The sequence below is a fragment of the Panthera uncia genome, chromosome B1 (genome assembly GCF_023721935.1).
Source record: "Panthera uncia isolate 11264 chromosome B1, Puncia_PCG_1.0, whole genome shotgun sequence".
Taxonomy (NCBI): domain Eukaryota; kingdom Metazoa; phylum Chordata; class Mammalia; order Carnivora; family Felidae; genus Panthera; species Panthera uncia.
In genome coordinates this window covers 61,510,014-61,523,839 of record NC_064811.1, presented here as the reverse complement: position 1 = coordinate 61,523,839, position 13,826 = coordinate 61,510,014, and the positions used below count along the sequence as shown (strand labels likewise).

At 42.3% G+C, this 13,826-nt stretch overlaps 1 pseudogene; it reads right to left on the bottom strand.

The window, feature by feature from the left end:
- Positions 1-740: 740 nt before the first annotated feature.
- LOC125922852 (heterogeneous nuclear ribonucleoprotein A1-like) lies at positions 741-1,864 on the bottom strand (annotated as a pseudogene).
- Between the last annotated feature and the right edge of the window lie 11,962 nt (positions 1,865-13,826).

Genomic DNA, 13,826 nt, shown 5'->3' with positions numbered 1-13,826 from the left:
ATGATTGAGCTGCAACTGCTGTGGGTGTGATGGTGGGTGGGACAGGCCTTTGGGCTGGCTGGATGCAATGTCCAGCTGCAACTGCTACAGGGGCACTGGTGGGTAAGTATGAGCCCCAGAATGGCAAGCTGACAGGCCCAGTTGCAACTGCTGCTGGTATAATGGTCAGTGGGGTTAGCCCCAGGTGTGGCTGGCTGTGAAGCCCAGTAGCTGCTGTGGGTGTGCTGGTAGGCTAGGCTGGCCTACCCTTTCCAGGACAAGAGTCACTTGAGGGGCACCAGTCCCAGCTGAGGTTGCCCACCAGATGTGGCAGGTGGTAGCCTCTTTGGAGGGGTGCCTGTAGGGGTCAGCAGATTGGGTGGAACAAATCTACATGGGAATGCTGGGTCAAGGCAAGCAGTGTTAGCAAGGTAGATAATGTCAGAACTGAATGACCTAGGCTGAAAGAAGGCAAGCCCACCTGTGCTTACATTCCCAGAGAAAGTTCCTCCAGATCCCTGCCCCTCTGGCACACACCCTAAAATTAATCAATAAATCTCTTTCATCTATGGCCCAGGTGCATTTTTTTTTAAAGACACATTTATCCAGCATAATGATCAGACTATTACATTTAGCAATCAACAGCATGGGTGCAAAAAAAAAATCTACATTAAAACCCTTTGTTGGAATGCTTTACAGTTTCCACAGAACAGAAATGAAAATAACCTGTTATACAATTAGTCACAAGTACAGTCCTCGAGGTTTTTGCCCATACACATGAGTATTGTCTAAAACATGTCTTCTTTGTAGCAGCTAGGCCCTGCCACCACTGTGCTTGGCTGAGTTCACAAATCTGTTGTAACCTATAGCTTTCCTGTCACTTCTCTGGTTCTCCTTTCCTGCTAAGCTTTGTTTCCTGGCAGTAATTAAAACCTTCTGCCACTGCCATAGCTACAGCTGCTGCTGGAACTGCCATAGCCACCTTAGTTTCGTGGTTTGGCAAAATATTGGCGTCTGCCACCATAGGGGCCAGAGCTTCTGCCTCCAAAATTTCCTCTTTTCATGGGTCCAAAATTTGAAGATTAATTTTTGTAATTGCCAAAATCATTATAGCTTCCACCACCTCCAAAGTTGCTTCCATTGTTACCAAATCCATCATAGCCATCCCCACTGCCACCATACCCACCACCACCTTGACTGCCACTAACAGTGGCACTGAAGTTTCCTCCACAGCCAAAGTTGTCATTCCCACCAAAACCACCTCCATGACCACTACCAAAGTTTGACCTCTTTGACTGGAGGAAGCACTAGCCATCTCTTGCTTAGATAAATCTTTCCTTACTTCACAGTTGTGGCCATTCACAGTATGGTATTTTTGAATGACAATCTTGTCTACAGAGTCGTGGTTGTCAAATGTTACAAAAGCAAAGCCTCTCTTTTTGCCACTGCCTCGGTCAGTCATGATTTCAATCACTTCAATTTTCCCATACTATTCAAAAAAATCTCTTAGATGACATTCTTCAGTGTCTTCTTTAACGCCACCGACAAAAATCTTTTTCACGGTTAAGTGGGCACCAGGTCTTTGAGAATCTTCTCTTGAGACAGCACTCTTTGGTTCTACAACTCTTCCATCCACCTTGTGTGGCCTGGCATTCATGGCTACATCCACCTCTTCCACAGTGGCATAGGTGACAAATCCAAAGCCTCTGGAGTGCTTGGTGTTCAAATCTCTCATCACCACACAGTCCTTAAGCATTCCCCATTGTTCAAAATGGCTCCTCAGACTCTCATCAGTTGTTTCAAAGCTCAAACCTCTGATGAAAAGCTTCCACAACTGTTCAGGCTCTTTGGGAGACTCCGACTTAGACGTGGTGGGAGGGGAGGCTTTAATGATGCTTACTCAGTGGTGTCCACAGGCAGAAAGCCCCAGGTCCTTTTTAAATTGCTGCCTCTTCTAAATTTCAGAGAGTGTGAGATTATGGGTAGGCCCTTTAAGAGTGGAGTCTTTATTTCCTATAGCCCTCAGGCCCTCCCAGAATTAAGCTCTGTTAATTTTGAAAAACAGACATTATGGAGGCTTGTCTTCCCAGAGCATGGATTATCTCATATCGGGTTTGAAACCTTCCTTTTTCAGGGAAGACCTCTGTAAATGTGATATCCCTCCCACTTGTGGGTTTTCACACTGAGGGTTTGCTTCCTGATGAGAGGACATTCTGCCCTTCCTACACTTCTCAGTGTGTATTTTTCTTTAAATCTTTAGCTATGGAAATCTGCTAGCCTTCACGTCACTATCTAGGGACAGTTGTTCTACATGGAGTTACAGCCTTGGTATATTCATGGGAGGAGGTGAGCTCAGGATCTTCCTACTCCACCATATTTCCCACCACTATGCCAGATGTGGGTCTTTAAAAATATTGTCAAAGAAGACATCTGACTCTTAAACCTTGATTTAAATCATTGGTTAATATACCTAAGTGTAATTTTCTCTCTTTAATACATCAACAGCACGTTAGTAACTATAAGAATTGTGGAATGGATATTTCTTGTTCCCTCTACCATACTTCCGAAGTGTCCAAGGCACTGTACCAATGAGACCTTTATCTTCTACCTGTACTTCATTTCAGTTAGTTTTAGCAATCACATAGTTCCAGCATGCCAGGGGCTATCATTACTTTACATAATCATGGCCACACAGCTGGTGAGAAATCTAACTTCAGAATCCATCCTTAGAGACTTCTTCTTTTACCAGCTGTCTTATTTGGAGTTCCCTAGAAATCTAAGATGGATATTCTTAAGTGATTAATTGGGTGAATATTCTTAGGAAAAAGAGAATGAGGGAGGCAGGATAGAACAGATGAAAAGGCTAAACAAAAATGTATTCACTTTAGTCTGATTACATGATAATTCTGAAACATAAATTGTACAATAAAAGTAGTTGTACCTCAAAGGGGCCTGGCCCCTTATGCCTTGAGCCACTTAATGGCCAAGGTCTGGCCCAGGTGAGCAGGTGAGAGGAAAGAGGTGAGGTGTAGTGCAACCTCCCACAGGTTGTTTTCTTCTTCCTCTTCTCCTTCTCCTTCTTCTCCTTCTCCTTCTTCTCCTTCTCCTTCTTCTCCTTCTCCTTCTTCTCCTTCTCCTTCTTCTCCTTCTCCTTCTTCTCCTTCTCCTCCTCCTTCTCCTCCTCCTTCTCCTCTTCCTCCTTCTTCTTCTTCTTCTCCTCCTCCTCCTCCTCCTCCTCCTCCTCCTCCTCCTCCTCCTCCTTTGGCCAAGAGCTACCTCTCTGGAGAAGGAGCAGCATGAGTTGTTACTGGATAACATTCAGAACATCTGGGGCATGAGTGTACCAGCTGGTAGAAGAGATCTGAGTGGAGCACCAAGAGCAACAAGAATACCACTTAGAAATACTTTCAAGAAATGATCTGTATGACAAAAATGGGAAATTTATATTCTACTTGGACTGCCAGAAGGACTGCTAGAGTAAGTCAAGGGACTTACTTTAGGCTAAGCTCTGCTACTAACTACCTGGAGGATTACTTTGATCACTTTGTGCCTCAGTTTCTAAACCTATAAAATTAAAAGTAAAGTACAGATTTAGATAGTTTTGCCTTTGATTTTTAACCTCATTCCTTATCTTAAATGGGATGAGTGTGCTTAGCATTACTAAGGCTCTCATCTGTGGTGAGTTGGGCTGGGATAGAAGTAGAAAGGAATGCACCAGCTTATGCAATTTACAGAGATATAAGGACAATTATAAGTTTAGGAACCATGGAGCTGGTTGGTTACTAAGCACCAATGATGCTCTTAAGGAAGAAAATGACAGGTTCAGGTCAGCTAACTACCAATTCAGTCACAATATAAAAGCTTGAGAGCCTCCCAGCAGCATTGAAATAGCTAATTTCCTGCAGCTTAAGGGCAGACTATGCTGAAAATCAATCTCAGTACTTGGTTTTATAATAGCAGAATTATAAATAAGGCTGAATTCTCATTCTCAGTAAATCTATGTTAAAGTTTGGCCCTATGAATAAAGGCCTGTGTTAGAAACACATAAAGGAACACACTTAAGAAGTCTAAATGTCCACATTCCCTTGAACACTCTGGAGATTACAGAAATGCCCCATAACTCCTTGCTAATGCCACCTCCTACTACTTGGAAACATGCAAAGGTCTCACCTGAGGCCAATGCCTTGCAAGATGTTGTTTTCCCTTCTAAATATATGACCTCATCTTTCCTCATGGCTTCTAGACCAATAGTGAGGATCAAGAGCCACCATGACCCAATTAAGGAAGTACCATCCATGCTTTCATAGAAAAAAAAAAATCACCAAAACAGTTTTGGAACCTGGTTAATATGTACTGACAGGAATGGAGAGAATATGGCTGGGAGTGAACCTGGGGGATGCTGGAATTGGACTCTCCAGGGAAAAGACAGGAAGACTGAAGTATGAGTGGATAAGAGAAAACTTGTTGATAGTAATATGTGGAGGATACTCCCAATGACTCAGGACCAGTTCTACATGTCCTTCTCTAAACTCTAAATCTGAATTCACTGCTTCAATGGCTTATGGAAGCTTGAAAATAGTGATGGCCAAAGTAATTGAAGTAGAGACACCAGACTACCTCTAGGAAGGAGTCAAAAGTCTTAGATGAGCATGCTAGTAAAGAACTATCATAGAAGATCAGAAAACCCATCAGATTAATGACCATGTTCCATGAGGGGGAAAATAAGGCATCTTACAAAAATAAGGCATCTCAGTGAGGGGTCCTCTGGCATCATAAAGACACAAACAGTGGTAAACATCCTCTGTAGGTGACAGCTGATGGTAGGGAAAGTTACTCTAGAATTGGGCTCCATAGGGTCAATAGAGATAAATGGCTTCTGGAAATATCAGAGGCCAAATGATGTTATTTAGTCATGAGATGCAAGGTGGAAATAATTGCTATAAAGAACAGAATGGCTCAAAAATGGCAACTTGAAGCTCTTACCTGCAAGGACAAATGGCAATAATGTTCTTTTGGAAAAATAGATAGGCAGCCAACATGAATATTACTTGACATATATAAACACTACCTGCCTCAAAGAAAATACCAAAAGCAGACAAAAAGAAATCTGGTGTCAGTTGTCACAGTGAAAAATCACAATTCCTTATCAGTGTTCCAGACTCCAGTCATTTCTCAGACACAAGTTGAATCACTGAAGAAAAGGCCAAGTATCCTGGAGCAAAGAACTTGAAACACCACAGCAAGTACATATAGTAATGATTCTTCCAATTCTTCCCCAAAGTTTCCTATGGCTATTTATCAAAGTAACTATACACTGGTCAAAAAGGAATACCCAGATACTTTGAAAGTCACTGAATGCAGGGTTTTAGTACAGTGACATCAGGGGACTCAAAATGTCACATCTATTTCATAGTTGGTCCAGTTAGTCCATAAAACTATCTTGTGGTCAGTTCCCTGGCCCCTGAGTGCATAATTGATATGGATATATTTAACAGTTGGCAGACCATTCATATTAGTCTATAAACTAAAACATAGAAATCCTTGTCTTAGAGTCTGCTTTCAGGAGAATCCCATTTAAGTCTAAGTTCATTGTGGCTACAATTCAGTGAAGGAGGGGAAATAAAATGAGACAAAGTGGAGAAGTAGGTAGGAGCTGGATGGTGTGGGGTTTTGTAATACCTAAAAAGCTTGCATTTAATTAATTCTAAGGGCAATGGGAAGTCAAGATATGTTTTAAATAGAGGGATAGCATGAATAAATCTAAATGTCTAAAAAAATTATGCTGGCTGCTTTGAATAAAATTATATGAAAGGAACAATAATGGATGCACGGAGCCCATTTACAAAGAGATGAAAGTAAAAAGGGTGGTAATGAAGAGGTAGGAATGGGTTGATTCCAGAGTTTAGAGTTAAATTCCACAGGGCTTGCTGATGGATCCAGGTACTTTTGGACAGTTTGAGGTAGGTGGGATGTTAGAGCTCACTGGACATCGGCAGAATTCTGTTCACAAGTTGGGGAGGTAAATAAGCTGGGGAGTCATGTACTGATGTTTTTATTTGTCATACTCCTAGGCATAGTGACAAGACACTACTGTCTTCACTAGATTCATTTTGTTATGTAATTACAATCTCTTAAGGACAAAAATAGTGACAAATTGTAATTATCTTGACTCCTAGCCAAATTATATCACACAGACTACTGGAAGTGTGTAGTCCAAAAAGGGAGAAGTAATTACAAATTGAGCCATGTTCTTTTCATGAAGGAGGAGGAAGAGTCAGCTTCCTACACAGCACAGGCTATCTGAGGGAGAGAACAGATGGTTTGTACATTAACCCTTCAGGACAGAGGAACACTGGAGAATAGTCCAGACGCCATTGCTTTCTGGACAAAACACAGAAGTACTTCTAGCAATCTGCTTTCTCCCAGCCAACTCTTTAAGTCTCCCTCTTCACTGGACCCATGGCATCCTGATTACACCCAAGAGGGGAATAGCTCCCTTGTAAACACTAGGGAAAACAACAGTCTTTCTGGCATCAGCTTTAGGACAGCAATTACTAGATTCATATTAAACGAGGGTAGAAATTCTAGAGTCTTAAACTTAGGAGTGGCAGACCATACAAGTAGCTCAGCTTCTAGAAATCTGTTTTTAGGGATTCATTTGTGTAGATTTCTGTAGATCATACCAGACGTGGGGAGGTTGGAGGTGGGCTTCAGCAGGACAACCCCCAGTAAACTAGGGCACTGCAAGTGCCCTTGTACTTTTCAAGATTTCCCCACTGTGTGTGGTGCAGAATGGTTAATATTGAAATACTGGATGACTAGAAAGAGGCTCAAACACCTCCCACTGCCAAACATTGCCAGCCTATTTACAAAGTAGGCTCTATATCCCTACTGAGAGTCAAAGATTATTCTAAATGCAACCTGAATTACACCAGTTCCTGTCTCTATGGGTTAATGTCTCACATTGCTTATAGCCCTACAGTCATCATCCATGCTCTATTCATTCTCTGCTCCCAGAGAGAAGACTGAAGCTCACATTTGCTAGAACTAGACCAATCACAGAATTATTTACCTGCTGGTCACAATCTAAAAGTGCAGCAGAAACTCAGAATTGCTACTTACTTTACCTTTAAACAGATGACATTCCTAGGCAAATTCAGGGGTGTGGCAGATGCTATTGATCCCACTCTACACATCCCTGGTCATTTCTGAACTGGTCTGCAGCTGCAATGGACAACCTTCCACCTCAAGCATCTATCTGAGCTTCTCTGCCTAAGGATTTTCTTTGGTGCTAAAGGCATTTGCCTGGTGGTGCTTGGCATTAAATGCTGCTAGGAGTACCCCCCAACCAATGGCAGGTAGAGATTACTGGATAAATACTTCAGCCTCCCCATCCCTTAATAGGACAGTCTTGAGGCATATTCTCAGTGGATTCTCAGAGATTCCCCAAGAAAACTGAGACTTACTTTCCCACAGAAGTATCCTGCTCAACATTCTGTATTGGCTTTCTTCCTATAGTAGACAGAAGATGTACTATCCCCATTCAGAGAATGTGCCCAGAAGCTCCAGATGTCAGCTCCTTCAGGGTCTACCTTAATTTTAGAGTGATCTCACCTGAGGTCAGGTTTTTGGACAGCCCACATCTGGTGACTATGTAATATTAAGATTCAACGGTTTGGCTATCTGTGTCCCTTGTAGGATGATGCTGATGAGCAATATTTGCTCCAGAGGCCCCTGCCAGCCTGGTTGAGGATTTTCCAGTCTGCATCATAGTACAGGATACCCAATCCCAATTCCTCCTCCCTCCTTTCACAGGTGTTGATACCTAAAAAACATCTGTACCCCAAACTCTGCCTAGAATCTGTTTCTAGAAAGAGTAACCTTCTTACCCATGTTGCTCTCCCAGCTCCTTCAGTTTTTCCCACTGAGACCACAAATGAACCTCTTGCACTCAAGTCTTCAACCGTATGGAGAGGACTCAAGCTAGAACCAGAAGGAAAGAGGAAAAGGGTGTTGTATGTAAGCAATGAATCATGGGAATCTACACCCAAAACTAAGAGCACACTGTATACACTGTATGTTAGCCAACTTGACAATAAATCATATTAAAAAAATTTAGTTAAAAAAAAGAAAAATGGTTCTTCCTCATTTCTAGTGTTTCCTTTTAGATAACTCTTGGCTTTCCTCTCATCAATCCTTTCCTCCTCCCTGAAAGGGTAAACTGGGTATGTGTAGTGCAGCTCATTCCTCTTTCCTTTTGGGAGTGAGGCTACACAAAGGAAACATGCTTTCTCCCCATTCCTACATGCTGTAAGTTTTCCAGAGACAGATAATGATGTAAAGTCCTCTAGAGGTCAGTGTGGAGGGACTGGCTAAGTGTTTAATCCTGGGGCTTGGTTTTGAGAAGGCCACTGGCCTGCAGATATTTATCAGTAGGAAAGACAGTATTTTATCTACCATTTACTGATTTTCATCTTGTGTTTATATTGTTTAAGAACTCAGGCAGGAAAGAAAAGAATTCGTTAGTTTCTACCAAAACCCTTCACTCACCTAGATAAGCTCTAGCTCTGTTGTGAGGTCTCCTGTGTTGTATCTAAGCAAGGAGAGGGTGGTGGATATGGAGATGTCCCGCTCAGATGTTCCACTAAGAAACCAGCTGCAGGGAGCATAGTTGACTGGCAACCCCAGCTTCTGCCTTCTGGCCCCACTGTGGCATTCAGTCAGAGGCTGGTGGGACTGGGGCTCTCCCAGCTGATGATTGACCACGTTAGTTCTAGCTAAAGCAGTCCTGCCAGATGCAGGTTTCATCTAACAGACAACTTTGTCTCACGGATTCCCAGATGCCTAGTCACATCTTTCTCAGAATTGCACTGCATGAAGGGTGAGTCTCTTCCTAATCAGCCCTTCCTTCCCATTCTCCTTTCACAAATGTCAGATCTGCACTGTGGTCAGAAGTCTCCCTCTGCCTTCTCCTGCTCCTTTCTCCCTTACATAGGCATCTCCCCACATCTTGAATATCTAATCCATCCTGGTATCTGATTCTTGGAGACCTGAACTGACACAGGGAGTAACTGCCCAAAGCAGAAAAATGAAGGATGGTTCTTACTCTCATGTTCATATCCTGCTTTGGGTGGCCCATTTGTAAACCAGTACCAGAATCTTGCCACCTTTGTCTTAATTGCAGGATTTATTCAATTATTGCACATTTAGTGAAAACAATTTTTAAAAATGTTTAATGTTTAAAATGTTTTAAATCCCCCACCACATCCCTAAGAACCTCCTTTTCCTAGAAATTCTCCACTCCCCCCACATGGAAGCCCTTAAAGCTTCTCTTCACTAGTATTTCTTTCAGCCATTTCTAACTGGAGTAGCACTGACTGCTCCTAAAAAAAAAAACAGGCCTTTTGTAAAATCATTGTCAAATTTTCAGTATATTATTTTTAGCTCAAGTACTTCATACTCCCATTAGAAGGGAAGAAGGGTGGGTGCCTGAGTGGCTCAGTCAGTTGAACATCAACTCTTAATGTCAGCTCAGGTCATGATCTCACAGTTCATGAGTTGGAGCCCCACACTGGGCCCCGCACTGATGGTGCAAAGCCTCCTTGGGCATCTATCTCCCTTCCTCTCTCTCTGCCCTTGTCTCTCTCTCTCTCTCTCTTAAAATAAATAAATAAACTTTAAAAAATGGGGGGAAGAAGAACATTGTGTGATTGAAAATACAAGGACTCATTTACAGAGGAAAGCAGGTCTGAGTTCTAGCTGTATCATCCACAACTGAGTGATGATGATGAGACCACGCTTCAGAGTCATTTCCTCCTCTGGAAAATGAAAAGACCTCCAGGGCTTTTGGGGAAAATTGGAGAAGAATGTGAATGTACTTTATAGACAACAGAACAGAGGTCCACAATAATGGTCAGTGGGACAGGTCTGGTCTACAGATGTGCTGGTTTGTCCCATGCAGGATTATTATTTTTTTATCTGAAGTTTTTACAGAAACTCTGACTTCTTTTGAGAAGTCCCACCTGGCAACAATGCAATAAAAGGGAATAGCAGTTGCTTCCTTACACAGGATATGTTTTCACCATGTCATTCCTGCCCCCCAAACTCCTCAGTCTTACTCACTGAGACATCACTCATTTATGTTAACTCCTAGGCCCCCAGGGATGTCTGAGTTTGGGACCCCTAAAGTAGAACATGAAAAAGGTGTTCATCATATATGAGGGGGTGGTCAAGCACTAATAGGGAAGGTCCATGAGAGAAGAGAGTTTGTCAACACTCAGGATGTGGCCTGGAAGATTGGCTTCCCACCATACCCAAAATCATTTCAATGGACAACTTCCCAGACATCCTATGACTTCCCACTTGGTGCTATTATACTCACAGAGTATTATACTCACAGATTTTTGTGTCCATAAAGCTTCTGCTAATGGAAACAACTAGTTCCTTCTGCTCCTCTCTTTTCCCTCACACAGCCTACAGAGTTCTGGTTGGAACTTCCATGCTAACACCAGGGCCTGCTCCAGGCAGTGAGTTTCAACTGCCTCCTTCTTCATTCATCAGGGAAGAAAATTTCAGGGTCAAAGCCAAAGGCATTTGTGTTGTTTCATGGGACAAAGGAGTTGAAGGTCTGCACCATGTAGGTACAGTCTCTGTGGATTCTCACTCCCCATGACTTGTAAGCAGGTGATCCTGCCCCAACCTGAGATCTGGGATCGTTGGCCTAGACTCCAGCTGGGCCCTAAGCCCTGGACATATGTGGCTTCTTCTCAGTGGAGGGGTAGTTTTTCTTTAAATGGGCTTTTCTTTGACAGTAAGACAGTAAAATTATGAGTCATTTTTATAATCTTAGAATAGTGCCTTTTATATAGAGAGGGCCAAGCACAGGCATTAGCTCATTGAATCCTTACAATGTCACACAGAAATAGAAAGTTATTATTATTTCTACTTACAGGCAAATAAATTACTGAGAATTTAAGTCATTTGCATAAGGTCACACAATAGGAAAGGTTGATGCTAGGATTTGAATTCGTGCAATCTAAATGCAGAGCTCTTGCTTTTACCCGCCTCTATACAATACTGTCTTTCAAGAGATTTAAGCATGTATTTAAAGATAAAGGAAGTTGCTTAGATCTAGCCACAGGCAAAACTTATTCTGCATAGTTTAAAGCACATTGGATGCAGAGAATGTTAATTTGCCTCCATCCACAAGAATAAATTACGGTGGGCAGTTTTGAGAGTGATATGCAAACCATAAAATCCTCCAACAACATTATTTACCAGCTGCATTAATATGATCCTGCATCTCCTATTCCTGAAAGTTTAAGTATCCTGAACTAGTTAGATGCAGGGCACCAGAAAGTAACTAGGTGGCTTGAGGTTCTCCTTATATACACCCATATCCTGCCTGGAAAGAGAGCAACTTGGTCTACCATGGAGTTCTCTCAATTCCTCCTTTGTGCAAGGTACCGGAGAGCTCAGAATTCATTTTTTGGATTTAGTAAAGGGAGGCACCATTACACAGCAGAGGAGAATTGAGCACTAGCTTCCCTATTCCTCCAAATGTCCCCCAGACACAGGCCTGCAGCTCTGGGCAAGAATGGTCTTGGACAGTGATCTCCATGACCTCTGTCCTATAGGAGAATGACAGAATATCATTCCGGGCAAAGGTAATCATCCCTGAAGACATGGTTCAAATCCTGCTTTTGCTGTTTTTCAACTTCCTCAGGGGAGACTTATCCCTTCTGTAATACAAAGATAGATTTAAGAGATGCTGGTGCAGCAGAGTATAAGCTCATTTACTGAAATGGGAAACTGAAGAGTAGTGGTCCATAAAATGAATAACTAACCCACTCCCGTAACAAACTTGGTTACAGCAGCATCCTGTGAGTATGACTGCTTCCTTGCTGTCTTCCATTCTAACACTGTCAACCTTATTCCTGTCTGAATGGTGTCCCAGAGCCTCAATATTTTCACAGCATTTCCCTTAATTTATCTGGCTTCATTAAAATTTTATCACCACTCAGTCCCTGCTTCAGAGGGTTGCAGAGGAGCTTGTCTCTCCCCACCTTGGCCATGCAATGCACAAAAAGTGGTAAAGAATAAACCTTGCTCCAAGCTAGCTACTACTTTAGCCCATCTTATGGGCAGAAAGATTCTTGGCTATGGATCCCATCTTGTTAATGGCCTCTGTAAACTTCAATTGCCTTGAGTTTGAATCTCCTATGTTCCTCTGTACCATCAGTGGAATGATCTATGGGCAGGTAAGATCATCAAGCACCACTTGAATGACATCTTATTTTGACTATTGCACATTAATATTCTAAAGAAGAACCATTTGTAAATAACAGTGACTAGGGGATTCTTATTTCAGGGTTCATATAGTATAGATTTATTAGATTTGTTTAGGTTTAAAATGATTTTAGTCAAACAGAATATTAGGAGCAAGAATTAGTATCTCTTATGTTCCCTAGACCTGTGCCTTAGTTTGGGTTCCCTCAAAAGCAGACCAAGAGGTATGAATGCAAATAGTTGATTTGAGAGTTAGAAGGAACCCTGATAGAAGAGTGGGGAAACAAAGTAGCCACTAATGTGCATATTATCAAGCCAGCTACTGCCATGGGTAACTGGAGAGTAATTCCAAGGAGAAATTTCATCCCCTGGTGGCGACCATAGTTAATAGTTTATAGTTCATTGGGATCCTTTGTGTCACCAGGCAAGAATGTTTCTTCTTTGAAGACCAGGACTTCTAATACTATAGAGCCCATCTTTGTGGGAATGAGAAATACAATGTTCCCCTAGTGAGATATTGGGAATGATGGTGAGCAAAGCCATTCCAGCTTCTCAACCTGGTTCCTGGTCCAAAGATGCTCCCTACTGGAGTCACTCTGCCATCTAGAAATTTCTCAATAGTACACACAATGCATTCTGTAAGTTTGTACCCTGTCTGAATGCAAGCTTCAGCTTTGCCTTCAGCAAGCCTTTCCAAAACCATCTGAGACCAGATGATTCTGGGTAGTGCAGTATGTGATATCACCAGGAAATCCTATGGTCATGGCTTACTCTCATAACTCCTTGACCACAATGAGAGGCTTTGGTCAGATGCTGTGTTGTGTGGATTAGAAGCTTTGTAATCCTCTAGATAGTGATACTGAATAAGGTTCTGAGGGCATCTTATAAAGAAGGTAAATCCATACCAGAAGTTTCTAATCCTGTGAGTTTGATTCACTAGTCTTTCTGGGATGGAAGTGTCTCAATGTAATTAATCTCCACATAGCTGGTTGGTCTCCTTGAAAAGGGCACACAGTCAAGGGCTCAGTGTTGGTCTCTGTTATGCGCATGTTGGACATTCAGAAGCAGCAATAGCTAGATTGGCCTTGTTGAATGCGAATCCACGTTGTTGGGCCCAAACCTAGCCTCCATCTCTGCCACTGTGGACCCTCTGTCTGTGTGTCCATCATGCCATTCCTGGGCAAGATGATAAAGGCTGACAAATAACAACTGGCAGGGTAATTTTGGCTCAGTCTGGTGACAGAGTAAGAAATGATGACTTTTTATTAAAATAACTACTCCTAGGCTTCTCAGCCATTTGTTCATTCTTCTCATCATAAGTATTAATCAGTACTGATCATTAATCAGTTAAGGACTGATTTTCTCATGTAGTTTGCTTCTTCAGATGTGTGTTCTATTACACAGCTTTATAACCTCTGGAGGTCATTCCCTGCTGGCTGCCATTCTAGCCTGGCCTGGCATTATAATAATCATAACATGCTGGCTTTTAGTAGTTGAAGTCTACCACCTGGACTCTTTTGCTTCAGGAACCCTATCATCCCATCGTTAGAAAAAAGCTA